Genomic DNA, 16,861 nt, shown 5'->3' on the forward strand with positions numbered 1-16,861 from the left:
AGACTAAAGTGCTCCAGTAAAATTACAGTGAAATTTCTCTGCACAATACCTGGGGCAGCCTTTCTCGATCTGTAGAGGGTCAGTGTGGAGTTGGCCCAAACATTTGTACAGTTGACGCTGTTGTTCTGACTGCTAGTGATTTGGGCTGGGAGGGTTCCCAGCCACCAACATTATTCAGGTCAGTTGATGGGCAACACAGTGGTTAGCACTGTTGCTTCACAACGCCAGGGTCCCAGGTTCAATTCCTGCTTGGGTCACTGTCTGTGCAGAGTCTGCACGTTCTCCCCGTGTCTGCATGGGTTTCCTCCGGATTGTAACTTCACCAAGTTCCTCTCTCCCTTCCACCCCCTGATTTACAGCTATTATGGGGTGTTTTTTGTATCTTCGAGAATGAAGACAGAATCAAAATATTTGATCATTTCATGTACCATTTCCTTATTATCTACTACCAACACCCCATTCTCACTCACCAGCAGGTCAACATTCCCCACACCACAGGAAGGGTGTGATTGCGCTGGAAAGGGTGCAGTGGAGATTCACCAGCACATTGCCTGGGCTGGTGCGTTTCAGCCATGAAGAGAAGCTGGTTCGACTGAGGATGTTCTCCTTAGAGCAGAGAAGGCTGAAGACACCTGATTGAGGTGTGCAAAATTGTGAGGGACATGGATAGGCTAGATAGGAAGAAGTTTTTCCCCTCACTAGAAGGGTCAATACTAGGGGGTAAAGATTTAATGTGAGGATCAGGAGACTAAGAGGGGATTTGAGGAAAATCGTTATCACCTAGAGGGTGGTGGGATTCAGGAATTCGCTGCCTGAAAGGGCGGTAGAGGTGGGAACCCTCACAACATTTAAGAAGTATTTAGATGAGCACTTGAAATGCCATTGCATACAAGGCTGCGGACCAATTGCAGCAAAATGGTATTAGAATAGATACTGTTCGATGGCCAGCATTGATATATTGGGCCGAAGGGCCTCTCTCTGCATCCTGTATACCCCAAGTCCCGGGCTGACCGTACGGGAGGGGTTAGTGTGGACCAGAGGGGATGGGGAGGACCAGAAAGGGGAGGGCGGGATGGACTGAAGGGGAGACGGTGGGGATGACTGGAGGGAAAGGGGCTGGCCAGTTTGGAGGCAGGTTGGACCAGAAAGGGGGGGGGGGGGGGGTTTAACTGGAGAGGGATTGGTCAGACTGGAGGGGAAGAGGATTGGACCAGAGGGGAGTGGGTTCTGGCTGGAGAGGGGTTCGGAACAGTGCAAGGGGGGTTTATATTGGGGGAGGCGGTAGTTGAACTGGAGTGGGGGTTCAGATCAGAGGGGGGTCGGAGCAAGGGGAGGGAGACCAGAAAGAATGGGGCTGACCAGAAGGAATGGGGACAGCAGGCCTGAGGGAGGGGAGTGAGGCGGTCCGGAGGGGTTGTGCGGGGGGGGGAAGGGGTGTTGGAGTGGGGAGGGAGGAGACATTGAACTGGGAGGTTGCAGGTTGGACTGAATGGGGATTTGGTCCTGAGAGGGGATATGAGCAAGGGTGGATTTGGAGCGGGGGAGGAAGGGCTGAAGGGTGCTGGGTGGACTGGACTGGAGGGGGTGGACCGGAGGTGTCGGGGCAGGAGGGGCTGTCCATGGGGAGGGGCCAAGGTGGACAGGAGGGGAAGACCTGAGGGGAGTGAACAGGGTGGACTGGAGTGGAGGGGGTGCGGATGACCGGAGAGGATGGGATTGACGGGATGGGAGGGAGGAGGGGTTGGACCCGAGGGAGGGGAACAGGGTGGTCCGGAGGGGTAAGGTTGGGGTTGACTGGGGGGGAGGGGGTTCACCGGAGGGGAGGGGTGTCGGACCGGACAGGAGGGATCAGGGTAGTCAGGGGGGGAGTAGGAGGGACTGAGGAGAGCGAGAACAGCGGACCAAGAGGAGAGGGCGGGGATGACTGGAGGGGAGGAGGCTGATCGGGGGGGAGAGGGGGTTGGAACGGATGGCAATGATGAGACCAGTGATGGATTGGTCGGACTGGACAGGTGGGGGGGGGGGGGGTTTAGACCAGATGGAGGGCAGTTTGATTGGAGAGGGGTTGGGAATGGGCTGGGCGGGCCAGGTTGGACTGGAGTGGAGGTCAAAGTAAAGGGGGTGTTGGAGCAGTGGGGCGGGATGGTTGACTTAAGAGGGGAAGGGGTGATGGAGCAGGAGGTGGGGGGGAGGGTTGAAGAAGGGGACTGGGGGATTTGAGCGGGGGGGGTGGTGGATGGGGAGGTTGGACTGGATGGGGATTAGTCCAGATGGAGGTTGGAGCGGAGGTCAGACCAGGTGTTGGTCGGATCGGTTCAGGTCATGGAGCGATTGTGGATGGGGGTCAGGCCATCAGCGGGAGGGAGACGCGTTCAGGCCAATGAACGCGCCAGATCAAAGGTGGTGTAGTGGGTGAAGTGTTGGCTAGTGTAGACTTGAGAGATGAACAGACACTTCCAACACTGATGAAGGTTCAACTCAATTTTATTAACTAACTTCTAACTAACTAACACACGATGACTGTGGGTCTAAACGGTGCTAACTTAAACTAGAGACCTAAGCCTTGTCCGAACCAGTTGATTCTCTCAGTACGTGGTATGAGTCTGTGCTGGGCTGGATGAGTTCTTGTTACACTGAGAGGCAGAACCCAGAATGAACGGGAACCGTGGTGCCCTCTGCCTTTATAGTGTGTGTATTCTAACTGGTGATTGGCTGCGGTGTTTGCACATGTTGATTGGTCCCTGTGTGTGCCCATCAGTGTGTCTGCACCATGATATACTGGTGTATATTATGACAGTGGGTTCCCTGGGGGGTCGTGTGTGTGCGGGGTGTCCCATGCTTGGCTGCGTCTGTGCATCTGGCTGTTTACTCTGGAGTTAGAAGTGATTTTTCTCCTTCTGATTCATTCAGACTAACGATCAGGGGAAAACTTGCAGACCCATCCGAAGTTCATCGACTCATAGAATCCCGACAGTGCAGAAGGGATCCATTCAGCCCATTGCATCTGCACCTTTCCTTCAAATGACCACTCTACCTCTGTCCATTCAACCATTCACCTTGTCCTATCCCCGCATCCCCATAACTTAACGTGCACATTCCTGGACATTATGGGGAAATGTAGCATGGCCAAACCACCTCACCCACACATCTTTGGACTGTTAGCATTTTAAATGGCTTCTGTCAGATGATTAATAGCCCAGTGCAATTGTCCAGAGGAAGTTAGTACTTCTGGGCGATTGTCAGGTAAACCTTTGCGTGGGAACGTCCGAAAGGGATTCCTCAGCACATCATTGGGGCATTCCCTGAATGCGACACTGGGGAACCAGGCAGTTATGGGTCTATGACTCTAACACTCACTGTACTTACACTTTTCCTTTTTATATACCTGTATTAACACTTGCTATCAGTTTTTATATTTCTAGCTAGCTTCCTCTCATACTCTAATTTCTTTCTTCTGATTATCTATTTAGTCATTCTCTGCTATTCTTTATATTCTGACCAATCATCTGACCTAACAATCATGTTTTCAGATTTATGTTTTTTCCTTAAGTTTGGTACTTTCCTTAACTTCTTAACCATGGATGGTGTCCACATTTGCCTCCCTCTGGAATTTACTTATTCTGAGCATTCTGAAATATCTCCTTAAATATCTGGTCCTGCTTGCCTATTGATCTATCCTCGAGCCGAATGTCCCAGTTCACTTCATCGAGCTCAGCTCTTATGCCCACATAATTCTCCTAATAATTTGAGTTTAAAATATTAGTCTTAGATCCACTCTTCTCCCTTTCAAACTGGATGTAAAATTCAATCATAATGTGGTCGCTGCTACCTCGGGATTCCTTTACCCTGAGGTCATTAATTAATCCCTGCAGAGTCCACAATCCAGGTCTAACATTATCTGCTCTCTGATGGGTTCCAGAACGTGCTGCTGCAAATTGAATGCATTCTATGAGCTCATTGAGGCTATTATTGCCAATCTGATTCAAGTAGGCAGCTCAGCACCATCTTCTGAAGGACAACTAGATATGTTAACTAATACATTTTTTAAAAAGTATTTTATTACAAGCATGCATCAATACAGGTTAGAGCAAATAAACACACCGGGAAACATACTTGCTAACAATCAACTATACAGTCTGCAGATTTTCCCCCTTTTTCACCCTCCTGCCACCCCCCCTGCGATGAACAGCTCTTCAAACAGGGTCACAAACATCCCTCACCTTCTCTCAATCCCCCCTGCTGAGTCCCTTAACTCATACTGTATCTTCTCTAACTGCAGGAAGTCGTACAGGTCACCCAACCAAGCCTCTACCCCCAGTGACGATGTCAATCACCACTCCAGCAAAGTCGCCGCTGTGCAATCAGAGAGGCGAAGGCCACGACATCGGCCTTCCTCCTCTCCATGAACTCCGGTTTCTCTGAAACCCCAAATATTGCCACCAAAGAGTCGGGACCACCTCCTCCTCCACTACCCTGGCTAAGACCGCGAACATTCCTGCCCAGAATCTTCCCAATTTTTCGCAACCCGAAACATGTGAGCATGATTCGCTGGCCCCCACACACATCTGTCAGGCCAGTTTTCGAATAATGACGAGTCAGAATGCAGGAGGGAGATAAAGAACCTAGTGGAGTGGTGCAGCAACAACATCTATCCCTCAATGCCAATAAAACTAAAGAGTTGGCCATTGACTTCAGGAAGCAAAGTACTGTACACGCCCCCATCAGCATCAACAGGGCCGAGGTGGACATGGTTAGCAGTTTCAAGTTAAAACATCTCCAAAATCTGTCCTGGTCCACCCATGTCGACGCTATAACCAAGAAAGCACAACAACGCCTATACTTCCTCAGGAAACTAAGGAAATTCGGCATGACCACATTAACTCTTACCAACTTTTACAGATGCACCATAGAAAGCATCCTATCTGGCTGCATCACAGCCTGGTGTTGCCTTCTTTACTTTGGGGTGAACCACAAGCTGTTTCTTATGTCGACAAAATGACCACACAACCAATATGTTAGCTCAAAGACACAGTTTATTAATAACACAAGACTTGTATCTCTATGCAATAATACATGTGGCTCCATACTAAACTACACCTAACGACTAAGATGACCTTTACTTAACTTTGAGTGACTGGCAATGTGCGAGATAAGGCCTTCATCCGGGTCCACGTGGTCGGTTTGGAAGTTGTTGGGTTTGTCTCAGCTGGGCTCATCCTTCAGGAATGGTCGAGGGTCCTTGAACTTGGTTGTTCTGCTGCAGTTGGTTGCACAGAGGCCGGTCCCAAAAGAGACAGAAATCACGGCTGCATTGTCTTTTAACTGGCTTGAGTTTCCCCCCGCCCCTGTTATGGGCAGTTTCTGGGTCACTGTCAATCAATTCATCAGGGTTTCACCCTCTGATTGGTCACATCCAATCAGGGGCTGCCACATCACTTTTGGGGTGGGCACTCAGTGGTCAATCCTGGAAGGGCTCTGAGCAGGAGCTCACTGCCGCCTAATCTGGAAGATGATGTAATGGACCTGATGGTCCAATTGTTACTTTAATCACCTTGAATGGCCCATTTGCAGGTGTGAATTCCTGCATACGTCTGGGCTACCGTTTGCAAAGATACAAGCTGCAGCTTATCTGTTTCCCAAACCTGGCCATAATTCCCATCATTCTTTGCGGGCAGCCATTTTAGATGGCAACACTGGCATGGCAACTGCTCGGCCCAAGTCTGCAAGAAACTTCAGAGTCGTGAACACAGTCCAGTCCATCACACAAACTTGCCTCCCATCTATTGACTCCATCTACACCTCCCGCTGCCTGGGGAAAGCGGGCAACATAATCAAAGACCCCTCCCACCCAGCTGACTCACTCTTCCAACTTTTTCCATCAGGTAGGAGATACAGAAGTCTGAGAACACTCATGAACAGACTCAAAAACAGCTTCTTCTCAACTGTTACCAGACTCCTAAACAACCCTCTTATGGACTGATGTCATTGACAATACACCCCTGTTTGCTTCACCGGATGCCGGTGTTTATGTAGTCACATTGTGTACCTTATGTTGCCCATTTATGTATTTTCTTTTCTTTGCTTTTCATGTACTTAATGATCTGTGGAGCTGCTCGCAGAAAAATACTTTTCACTGTACCTCGGTACACGTGACGATAAACAAATCCAAATCCAAATCACACTCATCTGCTACCCCCTGAAAGAACCCACTCATTCTCGCCCAAGTCAATATGCACCATGTGCACCACCTTAAACTGCATCAGGCCTATCCTTGCACGAGAGGAAGTCCTGTTTACCCTATGCAGTGCCTCACTCCATGCTCCCTAATTGATCTCCCCTCTCAACTCCTCTTCCCATTTCTACTTGATCTTCACCACCCGCTCACCTCCCTGCTCCCCAACCACTTGTATATATTTCCCAATTCTTCCCTCCCACCACATCCGGAAGCAGCAGTTGCTCCAGATGGTGTATCCTGGCAACATAGGGAACCCCCTCCAGATCTTTCGCGCAAAGTCCCTAACCTGCAGATACCTGGGGTTGGATTCTCCGCCCCGCCGCGCCACATTTCTGCTCCGACTGGCTGGCAGGATTCTCCGTTACGCCAGCCGGTCAATGGGGTTTCCCATTGTAGGGCAACCCCATGCTGTCGGGAACCCCCGGGCGCCGGTATAACGGAGAATCAGACTGGCGGAGAATCCCACCCATGAACTCACTCCCCCTTGGCAGCTCTACCCTCTCCCTTTGCTCTTCCAGACTGGTGAAACCTTCCTCCAAATATAAATCCCTCACCTTGACCAGCCCGACTTCCCTACACCTCCTGAATACACTATCCATCCCCCCGGGCTCAAACCCATAATTCATGCACAGCGGCGTTAGCACCGACATCCCTTCCACCCTAAAATGCCTCCTCAGGTGATTCCACATCTTCACCATGGACTGCACCATCGAGCTTCTTGAATACCTATTCGGAGCCATTGGCAATGTTGCTGTCACCATAGCCCTCAAACTAGACCCCTTATAAGATTCCTCCTCCATCCTAACCCATTCTACCCCTTTCCCTTCCCACCACCGCCGCACCTCGTCCACATTTGCCGCCCAATAATAATGAAGCAAGTTCGGCAATGAAAATCCCCCTTGCTGCCTCTACAGTGTCCTCCCCACCCTTGGCATCTTCCCCGCCCATACAAAGTCCGAGATGATTGTGTCCATTTTCCAAAATAAGGCCTTTGGTATAAAGATCGGGAGAGCCTGAAAGATAAACAAGAACCACAGCAGAATATTCATTTTCACCACTTGGACCCTCCCCGCCAACATTAAGTGCAGTGTTTCGCACCTCCTAAGATCCTCCCTGGCCTCCTTGACCAGCTTTGTTAAGTTCCACTTATGTAGCCCTGTCCATTCCCTCGCTACCTGAATCCCCAAATACCTAAACCTGTCCCTCGCTACTGTAAACCTCCCTGAATTAGCCCGCTGTGCCAGCTCATTCACCAGGAATACCTCGCTTTTCCCTACATTCAGTTTGTAACCTGAGAACCTTCCAAATGTCCCCAGCAGGCCCATAATCTTTCCCATACTCTCCAACAGATCCGAAATATACAGCAAGAGTTCATTGGCATAGAACAACACCCAATGCTCCCTCTGTCCCCTCATAAACCCCTGCCACTCCACCACCCGCCTGAGAGCCATCGCCAATGGCTCTATGGCCAGCGCAAACAGCAAACAGCAACGGCGACAGCGGGGATCCCCGCCTGTGACTGTGTAAGTCACAGCTTTGTGAGCTCATACCATTCATCCTCACCCTTGGTGCCACATACAGCAACTGCACCCATGCCACAAATCTCGGCCCAAACCCCAACCTTCCCAAAGCCTCGAACAAGTAATGCCACTCCATTCGATCAAATGCTTTCTTTGCGTCCATGGACACCACCACCTACGGTATCAGAACCCCCGATGGATTCATCACCACATTCAACAGCCGTCTTATATTACTCACGAGCTGTCTGTCTTTCACGAAGTTTAATCTTCTGCAACCACCCCCAAGAGACAATCTTCCATGCTCCCCGCGAACAACTTAGCCAATACTTTCACATCCGTGTTCAATAGTGATATGGGTCTATACGACCCACATTCCACCGGGTCCTTCCCTTTTTTGGGGATTAGTGTGATTACTGCCTGCGTCATTGTCTTTGGCAACTCCCCCTTCTCCAGTACTTCATTAAACTGATGTGTGCCAGGTCTTCGCAAATTCCTTATAAAATAGGTATGGGCAATGAATGCTGGCCTAGCCAGGGACGCCCACATCATGTACATGATTTTAAAAAAAAATACACTTTGTTGACCTTGCGTTTGTCCACAAATGTTGTGAGAACCTCAACCCTGTTTAATAATTTGAAGTCTGAGGCTCTTCTATTACTTGGCCCCTTTACCTGCCTCACTCATGGTCTCATCCTCCTGTCCCTCAGCACTGACCAAAACAGATGGCCCCATCCTAAGAGGTGTGACCATTTTCTGGAACAAAGTGTCCAAGTATTTCTCCCTCTCCCTGATGTTGCAGTGTCTGCAGTTCAGCTTCCAGATGAATGATCCACATTACTGCTCACCATGACCCAGCTGTAGTGTGTAAGCCATTTTGGCCTTGAACTTCTTTGCCACTAGTTTTTTTCAAAATCAACAGTGAACCTTCATAGTGTCTTCCAAGTGACAGCACACTGCTGCATTCTGCAGGTCATTATGCCCTAAGAACATGAGAGCTGGAGTCGGCCATTCAGCTCTTTGAGTCTGCTCTGCCATTCAATCGGTGGCTCACCTGATGAAGGAGCTGTGCTCCGAAAGCTAGTGATTTGCAACAAACCTGTTGGACTTTAAGACTTCTTACTGTGCCTACCCCAGTCCAACGCCGGCATCTCCACCTCATTGAGAAAGACCTCAGACCACACACGACTACTCATCATGCCCTGCCAGTAGTGTGAAAGCCATTATGGCCTTGAACAAGTTTGCAGCCTCTGCAGTGCTGAGATTTCCCAATTAAGCTGAGTCTTTCACATGCTGTCAGGCAGGAAGGAATGCATTGCATCCCCTTCATCCATGCATCTCAATATCTTTCACCCTCTCCTCCATGTAATCCCAACTCACCGTCGTCCACTCGCTCCTATGTGGCTACCCTGGTAATATCAGTTGCAGTCTTCTCCAGGCAGTGAGGATGATGAGCTGGCGCATTCCTCTTCCTATGCAAGCTCGCTCCTCCTGCAATGGCACAAGGAGCAGATGGACATTGTGGAGTTGTCAGTAATTATCCTAGGAGTATTTGCTCCCATGAGAGAACACCGTGCATCCTCAGCTGGTGATTCTGCTGGAGACTGCAGAGCTTGAGGTATTGTATCTGGGCCTGGCATTGCAGTCACCATGGCAAAACCGAAGTCATTAACCTCATGTGGCACTAAGCCCAGATCTTCCGCATGAAACTTCAGCTGCTCACTATTTCTGCTATCTCCTTCCAGGCCTTCTCTCGCAACATCTGGAAACAACACCTCACACCTCTTTCTCAGAGCCTTCAGCAGAACTTCAAGGTCTGCATTTATGAAATGCAGGGTAGCCCTTCCCCAGGTGTCAGGTCCCTGCCTCACCTGCTGGTGGGCTGGAGTTTGCACGGTGATTCAGAACAGCTTCCAGTGATGGTTGCCGTGATGTCCTTAAATCGGGTCTACACTTAAAGACTACATTGTGTCTTTAAGACAGATATAGATAGGTTCTTGATATATAAGGGGATCAGGGGTTATGGGGAGAAGGCAGGAGAATGGGGATGAAATGAAATGAAAATTGCTTATTGTCACAAGTAGGCTTCAAATGAAGTTATTGTGAAAAGCCCCTAGTCACCACATTCCAGCGCCTGTTTGGGGAGGCTGGTACGGGAATTGAACCGCGCTGCTGGCCTGCCTTGGTCTGCTTTAAAAGCCAGCTATTTAGCCCTGTGCTAAACCAGCCTCATGAGAAACATATCAGCCATGATTGATTGGCAGAGCAGACTCGATGGGCCGAATGGCCTAATTCTGCTACTATGTCTTATGGTCTTAACATGTTCCTCCCATCCTGCACTCACAACCGCTACTCAGCTACCAAGTCTGCCTTGCAGCCCGTTAACAGGAGGCATCAGGGAAAGTCACAGGCTGTGGCTATCTCCTCCTGGTGTGGGGTCAAGACCTGGAAATGGTTCAAATGTTGGGTTTTCGAAGCAAGAGCAAAATCCTGCCCTCCGTTTCTCATGCTGAATTTCTCAAAAGCAAGGCTAAAGATCAAGCGATCAGTGGCTCTCCTGTTGTCAAATAAAAATACTGTAGTCAACGCAAAACAGATTGATTTTTCTTCTTTCTTTTTGGTGTCACATCTCTGAAGGTTACTTCACTGGATGACAACAATCAGTACCATCGTCCTGAGATTTGCAATAACAAAAATGTCAAAGTTGGAAGCCGCAAACCACTTTACTTTCTCCTGGCACTGTTCATTTCCCTGGTGTACTAATTGATATTTTCAACTTAACCCTTGAACATGCTAACAAGAATATGATGTGATATTGTATTATAAAAAGTCGCTAGTAGAAGTTTCGTACAGCTAATTATTAGAATAATTTTCTTGAGATTTAGCATTTGACTGGTTGATGTATTGTTATATCTTACACCAGTAATTAAATGATAAGAACTAGCAAAATTTGCTCAGAGATTTACTCCAAACAGGAATAGATAGTTGAGTTTATAATTACCCATTTAAAACATTTCTTGTAATATAGTTTATAACTGACAAAAGTAGTTTAAATTCAATCAACTTTGCTTGTTTATGAATAGTTTATAGGTCTGTTTATTATCTATATGGTAGCCATATGGTACTCAGTTGGAACCTCTATTAAAAAATAATGCCTTTCAGGATTGTGCTTTGAGAAAAGAAGTGATTGTTTACAGGATGTAAATGGTTTAATTGCACATTTTCCATAATACAAATAATAGCAGTTGAATTGAATCCTCATCTTCTGTACATTTATGCCACACAAGAGCTAGATAAGGACAAAGTCCAACACGAGAGAATTTAACAATCTCTCCTTAATATTCAAGACAACTGTGATCATAGGTATACTATCATCTGTCTATAATAGGAGTAGCTCATCATCCCCCTGTAATTTCTACGATCTGCATGTGTATTATAAGTTATGTTTTATTATTGTAGTTCTACCATCCGGCCAGCAGGTGGGGAAGCACGGAGTCCCAGAACCCGGGAAGCACCACATGCTCCATCAGAAGGTGTTTATCAGGAGTTGTTTGCAGTCACAGTTAGAAGTAGCTCTGTTGTCTCTTAGTGCAAGTTAGTGATAGACGTTATTCCCAATTGTATTCATCTGAGACATTTTAGTTATTCGTTAATGCATTGTTAGTAATAAATAGCTTTCATTATAAAACAAAGTCTAATGTTCTTTGTTCACATTAGCTCAATCAAAGAGCATTCACACAACAACACCATTGAATCTCCTTTATCAACAACTTGGGGGTCATCATTGATCAGAGACTTAACAAAACCAGCCACATAAATGCAGTAGTGAAAAGAGTCGTAAGAGATAGGGTGTCGTCGCTTTTCAGATGCTCTGCCCCCTCAAAAACAGCACAATCGGTGACTACACCGCAGGCCCTCCCCCAATTCTCCGCACCTGACGGCGTCGGTCACGTGTGCTCACGGTTTTCGGGGATCTCATGTGGCGGCTGCGGACTGTGTCCAGTAGTCTGGGGGTGCATTCTGCTGGCAGGGGGTCTTCGCCTGGGGCCGGTGGGACTGGTGGGGGGTGGTCCGGGGATGGCGAGGGGGCACTATCTGGCAGGCCAGATCTGCACGCAGCCGACGCCAGGTTGTATGACACGGCTGCCGCAGTTCGCCACCGTTCCCGTGTGCGGCCACGGACCTGACAATTCTCCATCTGTATTTGCAGGTGAAGCCAGGGGCTTTACGTGGCGCGGTTGCTAGCCTCCCACAGGGCGGAGCATTGGTGCAGGGTTGCTGACGACTTTTTGGTCGTAAGACTAGACACATGCCCCGGACATAGCCCCAAAGTCGGAGAATCCAGCGGCATTACTGTCAGCCTTCTCCCTTCCTCAACAGCCAAGGTGGCAGTTTGATGATTTTTAAAAGCACAAGTGAACCTTGCTGTCTGGAATTCACCCTGGTGAGGCAGAGAATTGTGGAGGCCCTGGAGAATACCAGGTCAGGCCCGCTAATGATATGCCAAGTGTGTTTACTGTATGTGCAGAGTGGAACACATTGACACCGCTGTGGAGGCACCAAAGAATTGCAATTTGGCATGAAACCGGCGCACGTCACGATTTCGTCGTCAAAATCCATTCCCCGGCCAATTGCGTTTTCTGATTCCGGTGACAGCCGATAGAGAATCCTACACTTTATGTCCGGTTTTAGGTGCATTTAGCGGGGTGTTTCTTGGTGAAAGAACCCGCTTTACAATGGCACTTTGGTGTTTTTTTTAGCCTCGGCGAAAAACGCCAAATCAATGCCGCACTTTAGTCATTTCCTGACTACTCTTGGACCAGGGCACCATTTTTAAAGGCAGCCCAATCTTCCAGCCCACCCCACCGCAGCTTCTGGACCTCCACACTTCGGTCAACTTAGTCGATTGTGTCCCTTCTTTTTCTTCTTCTTTTGTCTTTTCCGGCATCTGGAAGCCTTCTGGGGTTGAGAATGAGTCATCCTGTGGATGGAAGAAGTGTTCACCTTTGTTGAATAGTGTTTATGTGGGGCTGCTACCTGGTTCCCATGGATTCTGTGGTTTCATCACGCTAGCTGGTAGTTGCTGGGCCTGTGTGTAGGTTGTCATCGCAACCGACTGCACCGTGATTGCCGATGGAGGCAGGGGCCCTTCTGGAAGTCATTTTAAATTTATTAATTAAAAAAAAAATTTAGAGTACCCAATTCATTTTTCCCAATTAAGGGGCAATTTAGCATGGCCAATCCCCCTACCCTGCACATGTTTGTGTTGCGGGGGTTGAAACCCACGCAAACATGGGGAGAATGTGCAAACTCCACACGGACAGTGACCCAGAGCTGGGATCGAACCTAGGACCTCTGCGCCGTGAGGCAGCAGTGCTAACCACTGCACCACCGTGCTACCCGTCATTTTCAATTCGACACCTTCCAAGTTCTTGTTGGATCTCAGATTGAAAAAGAGGTCAAAAGATTTTAAAACTTCTTCAAACTTAGCAGACGATTCACCTGCTACTTGCCTGATGATATTGGCTGCAATAGCACCTATTGAATAAAGTTAAGTGCTAACCTCTATACCTCCAACTTTTTATTTAACCTTGCATCTCGGCTGTATCTGAAGAATCTTTTTCTCCAATTACTCCAATTGTGAGATTGTTCCAGGCCATAGGTAAGGCACATTGGAGCTGAAAATGAAGAATTGAGATCCATCAGCAAAAAATGTTAACGTAGAGATGTCTCTTTAATTCGCTGCCCCAGAGTGCGGTGGATGCAGGGACAGTGAGTGAATTTAAGGAGGAGTTAGACAGACTTTTAATTGGTAATGAGGTGAAAGGTTATGGAGAACAGGCAAGATGGTGGAGTTGAGGCCAAGATGGGATCAGCCATGATCACATTGAGGGTGTTAGGCTCGGAAGGCCAAATTCCCTACTCCCACTCCTAGGTCATGTGTTCTAGGGCGGAGATGCTCTGGTTGATTTTGTAATCCAGCTCTTGGCCTGTAATAGCATGGTGGTTAGCATAAATGCTTCACAGCTCCAGGGTCCCAGGTTCGATTCCCGACTGGGTCACTGTCTGTGCGGAGTCTGCACGTCCTCCCCGTGTGTGTGTGGGTTTCCTCCGGGTGCTCCGGTTTCCTCCCACAATCCAAAGATGTGCGGGTTAGGTGGATTGGCCATGCTAAATTGCCCTTCGTGTCCTAAAAAATAAGGTTAATGGGGGGGGGGGGGGGGGGGGGGGGTACTGGTATAGGGTGGATACGTTGGCTTGAGTAGGGTGATCATTGCTCGGCACAACATTGAGGGCCGAAGGGCCTGTTCTGTGCTGTACTGTTCTATGTCTATGTCTATGTAACACTGTAGGTAGTAGATGAGGAACATATCAGCCATGATAGAATGGCAGAGCAGACTCGATGGGTCGAATGGCCTAATTCTGCTCCTATATCTTATGAACTTATGAACTCCTGAGAGAAGGTTTTCGAAATGATGCCACTCACATGGCTGAGAAGAAGACTTCAATGCGCTTCACAAACCTGGTCCGACTTTAAAAAGGAGGCAACAGGCCAGGTGGAAGAAGAAGCTGCAAAATGGTTGTGGGTCAGGTCACAACTGTCCGTCAGTTGAATGATGATGGCCTGTCGTGGGCCAGGTCTGCGTTGGCAGGGCGGCAAAAATTCTTCCGAGCCACCTGGGCTCTTGATTAATTTGGGGATTCCGTGTGTTCGATGTTTGTTTTACTTGATTGCGTTCTAGACTCAGTGACCACCTGGAAAGGGTTATGATTCAGTGGTCAGGATAGGGACGAACAGGCCAGACTGTTAAAATAAATTATTCACAGTACTAGCTTCCCTGGAACTTTAAAGGTTTGCATCTCATTCCGCAGGTTGCTAGTTGCTTCCACATGGATCCACCTGAGGGAAGTTGATTTTGTTAAAGTTGAGCTGTCTTAAGTTGAAAGCAGACCCTGCAATGTTTATTGGCACCAAGGCGGGAAACTAGCGTTCATTTTCATGAAACATGTAGTTGGTTTTCTGTGGGGTGGTAGTAGCGAATTTGAAAATACTGTTTTAACGGGACTAGAACAGAATTCGAGATCGGAACTCAGGCCTCTGTCACATACAAATGCGTAGAGTTAGAAATCGGGCAGAGTGATTCACATGTCACTCTACATACAGCAACCTTACTTTAAAAATATTAACCCAATAGCAATTACTTGGTAGGACCTCACAAAACAATATGGCAGCTCTAAAATGGAAAAAGAGTTGAATTGGGCAGCTGAATTGGTTAGCGAGGCAAACAAGACCAGAGGCCAGTTTTGATATTTTAGAGCTAAGTACTAAAATGAACGATCCTAAAATTGAAGAAATTGTTGGAGCAAACAAAATATTGGTGAAATTAAAACTGGAGAATTGTGTTTTTAAATTCCAATCTTCAGGTAATATTAGACAATTGAAACTCATTGTTTACAGTGACTCATCTTATGCTAATCTCAGTGGTGGCTTTTCGACTGCAGGAGGATTTATAATTTTTCTTCTGGGGGAGATAAAATAAGTCATAGAATTTACAGTGCAGGAGGCCATTCGGCCCATCGAGAGAGCACCCTACCCAAGCCCAAATCCCCACCCTATCCCCGTAACCCAACCCAACCTTTTTGAACACTAAGGGCAATTTAGCATGGCCAATACACCTAACCTGCACATCTTTGGACTGTGGGAGGAAACCGGAACATCCGGAGGAAACCCACGCAGACATGGGGAGAAAATGCAAACTCCGCACAGACAGTGACCCAAGCTGAGAATCGAACCTGGGACCCTGGAGCTGTGAAGCAACTGTGCTAACCACTGTGCTACCGTGCCCCCTCTGGTGTGGGAAACTAAAAAGATAAGAAGAGTGGTAAAAAGTTCATTGGCAGCAGAGACACTTGCCCCAGTAGAGGCAGTAGCTATGTGTGACATGGTGGCACTGCTAACCACTGAGACCCGGGTTCAATTCCAACCTTGGGTGACTGTGTCAAGTTTGCACTTTCTCCGCCTGTGTGGGTTTTCTCCGGGTGCTTTGGTTTTCTCCACAGTCCAAAGGTGCGCAGGTTCTGTGGATTTACCATGATAAATTGTCCCTCAGTGTCAAAGGGTTGTGGGGGTTATAGGGATAGGGTGGGGGAGTGGGCCGAGATGGGGGTGCTCTTTCAGAGGGTTGGTGTACACTCGATGGGCCAAATGGCCTCCTTCTGCACTGTAGGGATTCTATGATACTATATGGCATTTTATATATCCAGGATACTGACTGAAATTTTAAATGAAACAGAATATTCAGGATCAGTACCTATAGAATGCCACATAGACAATAAGTCCCTTTGTGAGAAAGCCCACTATACAAAATGTGTAAATGCAAAGAAACTATGGATTGATATAACGAGCCTAAAGCAGATGCTCGAGAACAAGGAGATTCTCAAGATCAAGTGCATCGGTAGCAGTTACCAATTATCTGACTGACGGAAAGTGGGCTGGCTTGAAGAACTTATGAGAAATTATTAAAGAGTCTTTTCCTATCAGGAAGAGATATGTGAGTGATGGAAAAAAAGGGGTGCATATATCGCAGAAGAAAAATATATACATACATTTGTGATATGGTATATTGTATTTTATGTCAAAATTAAAGATTTATTTTCCTTTTAAGAGGGAAATCTGTTAGGAAAGTGTTAATGTTCCCTAGTACTTAAATTAGAACTGGGATTATAATTGTTTAATAGACTGCACCAATATATAAAGATAATACTGGTGGCACTGCTTTTGTGGAGAAGTGATGCCTGAAGACAATAAACTTGGAGTTGAATAAGTCAAAGCTTGCTTCCTAGTTCCTATTATATAGTTACATAAGAACATAAGAGCTAGGAGCAGGAGTAGGCCATCTGGCCCCTCGAGCCTGCTCCGCCATTCCATGAGATCATGGCTGATCTTTTGTGGACTCAGCTCCACTTTCCGGCCCGAACACCATAACCCTTAATCCCTTTATTCTTCAAAAAACTATCTATCTTTATCTTAAAAAAAAGCTTGACACCCAGCAGTCTGAAATAACCAAACATTTATTTTGGAACATGGCGGCATGGTAGCACTGTTGCT

This window comes from Scyliorhinus canicula, chromosome 10 (assembly GCF_902713615.1).
Source record: "Scyliorhinus canicula chromosome 10, sScyCan1.1, whole genome shotgun sequence".
In the NCBI taxonomy this organism is placed as follows: Eukaryota; Metazoa; Chordata; class Chondrichthyes; order Carcharhiniformes; family Scyliorhinidae; genus Scyliorhinus; species Scyliorhinus canicula.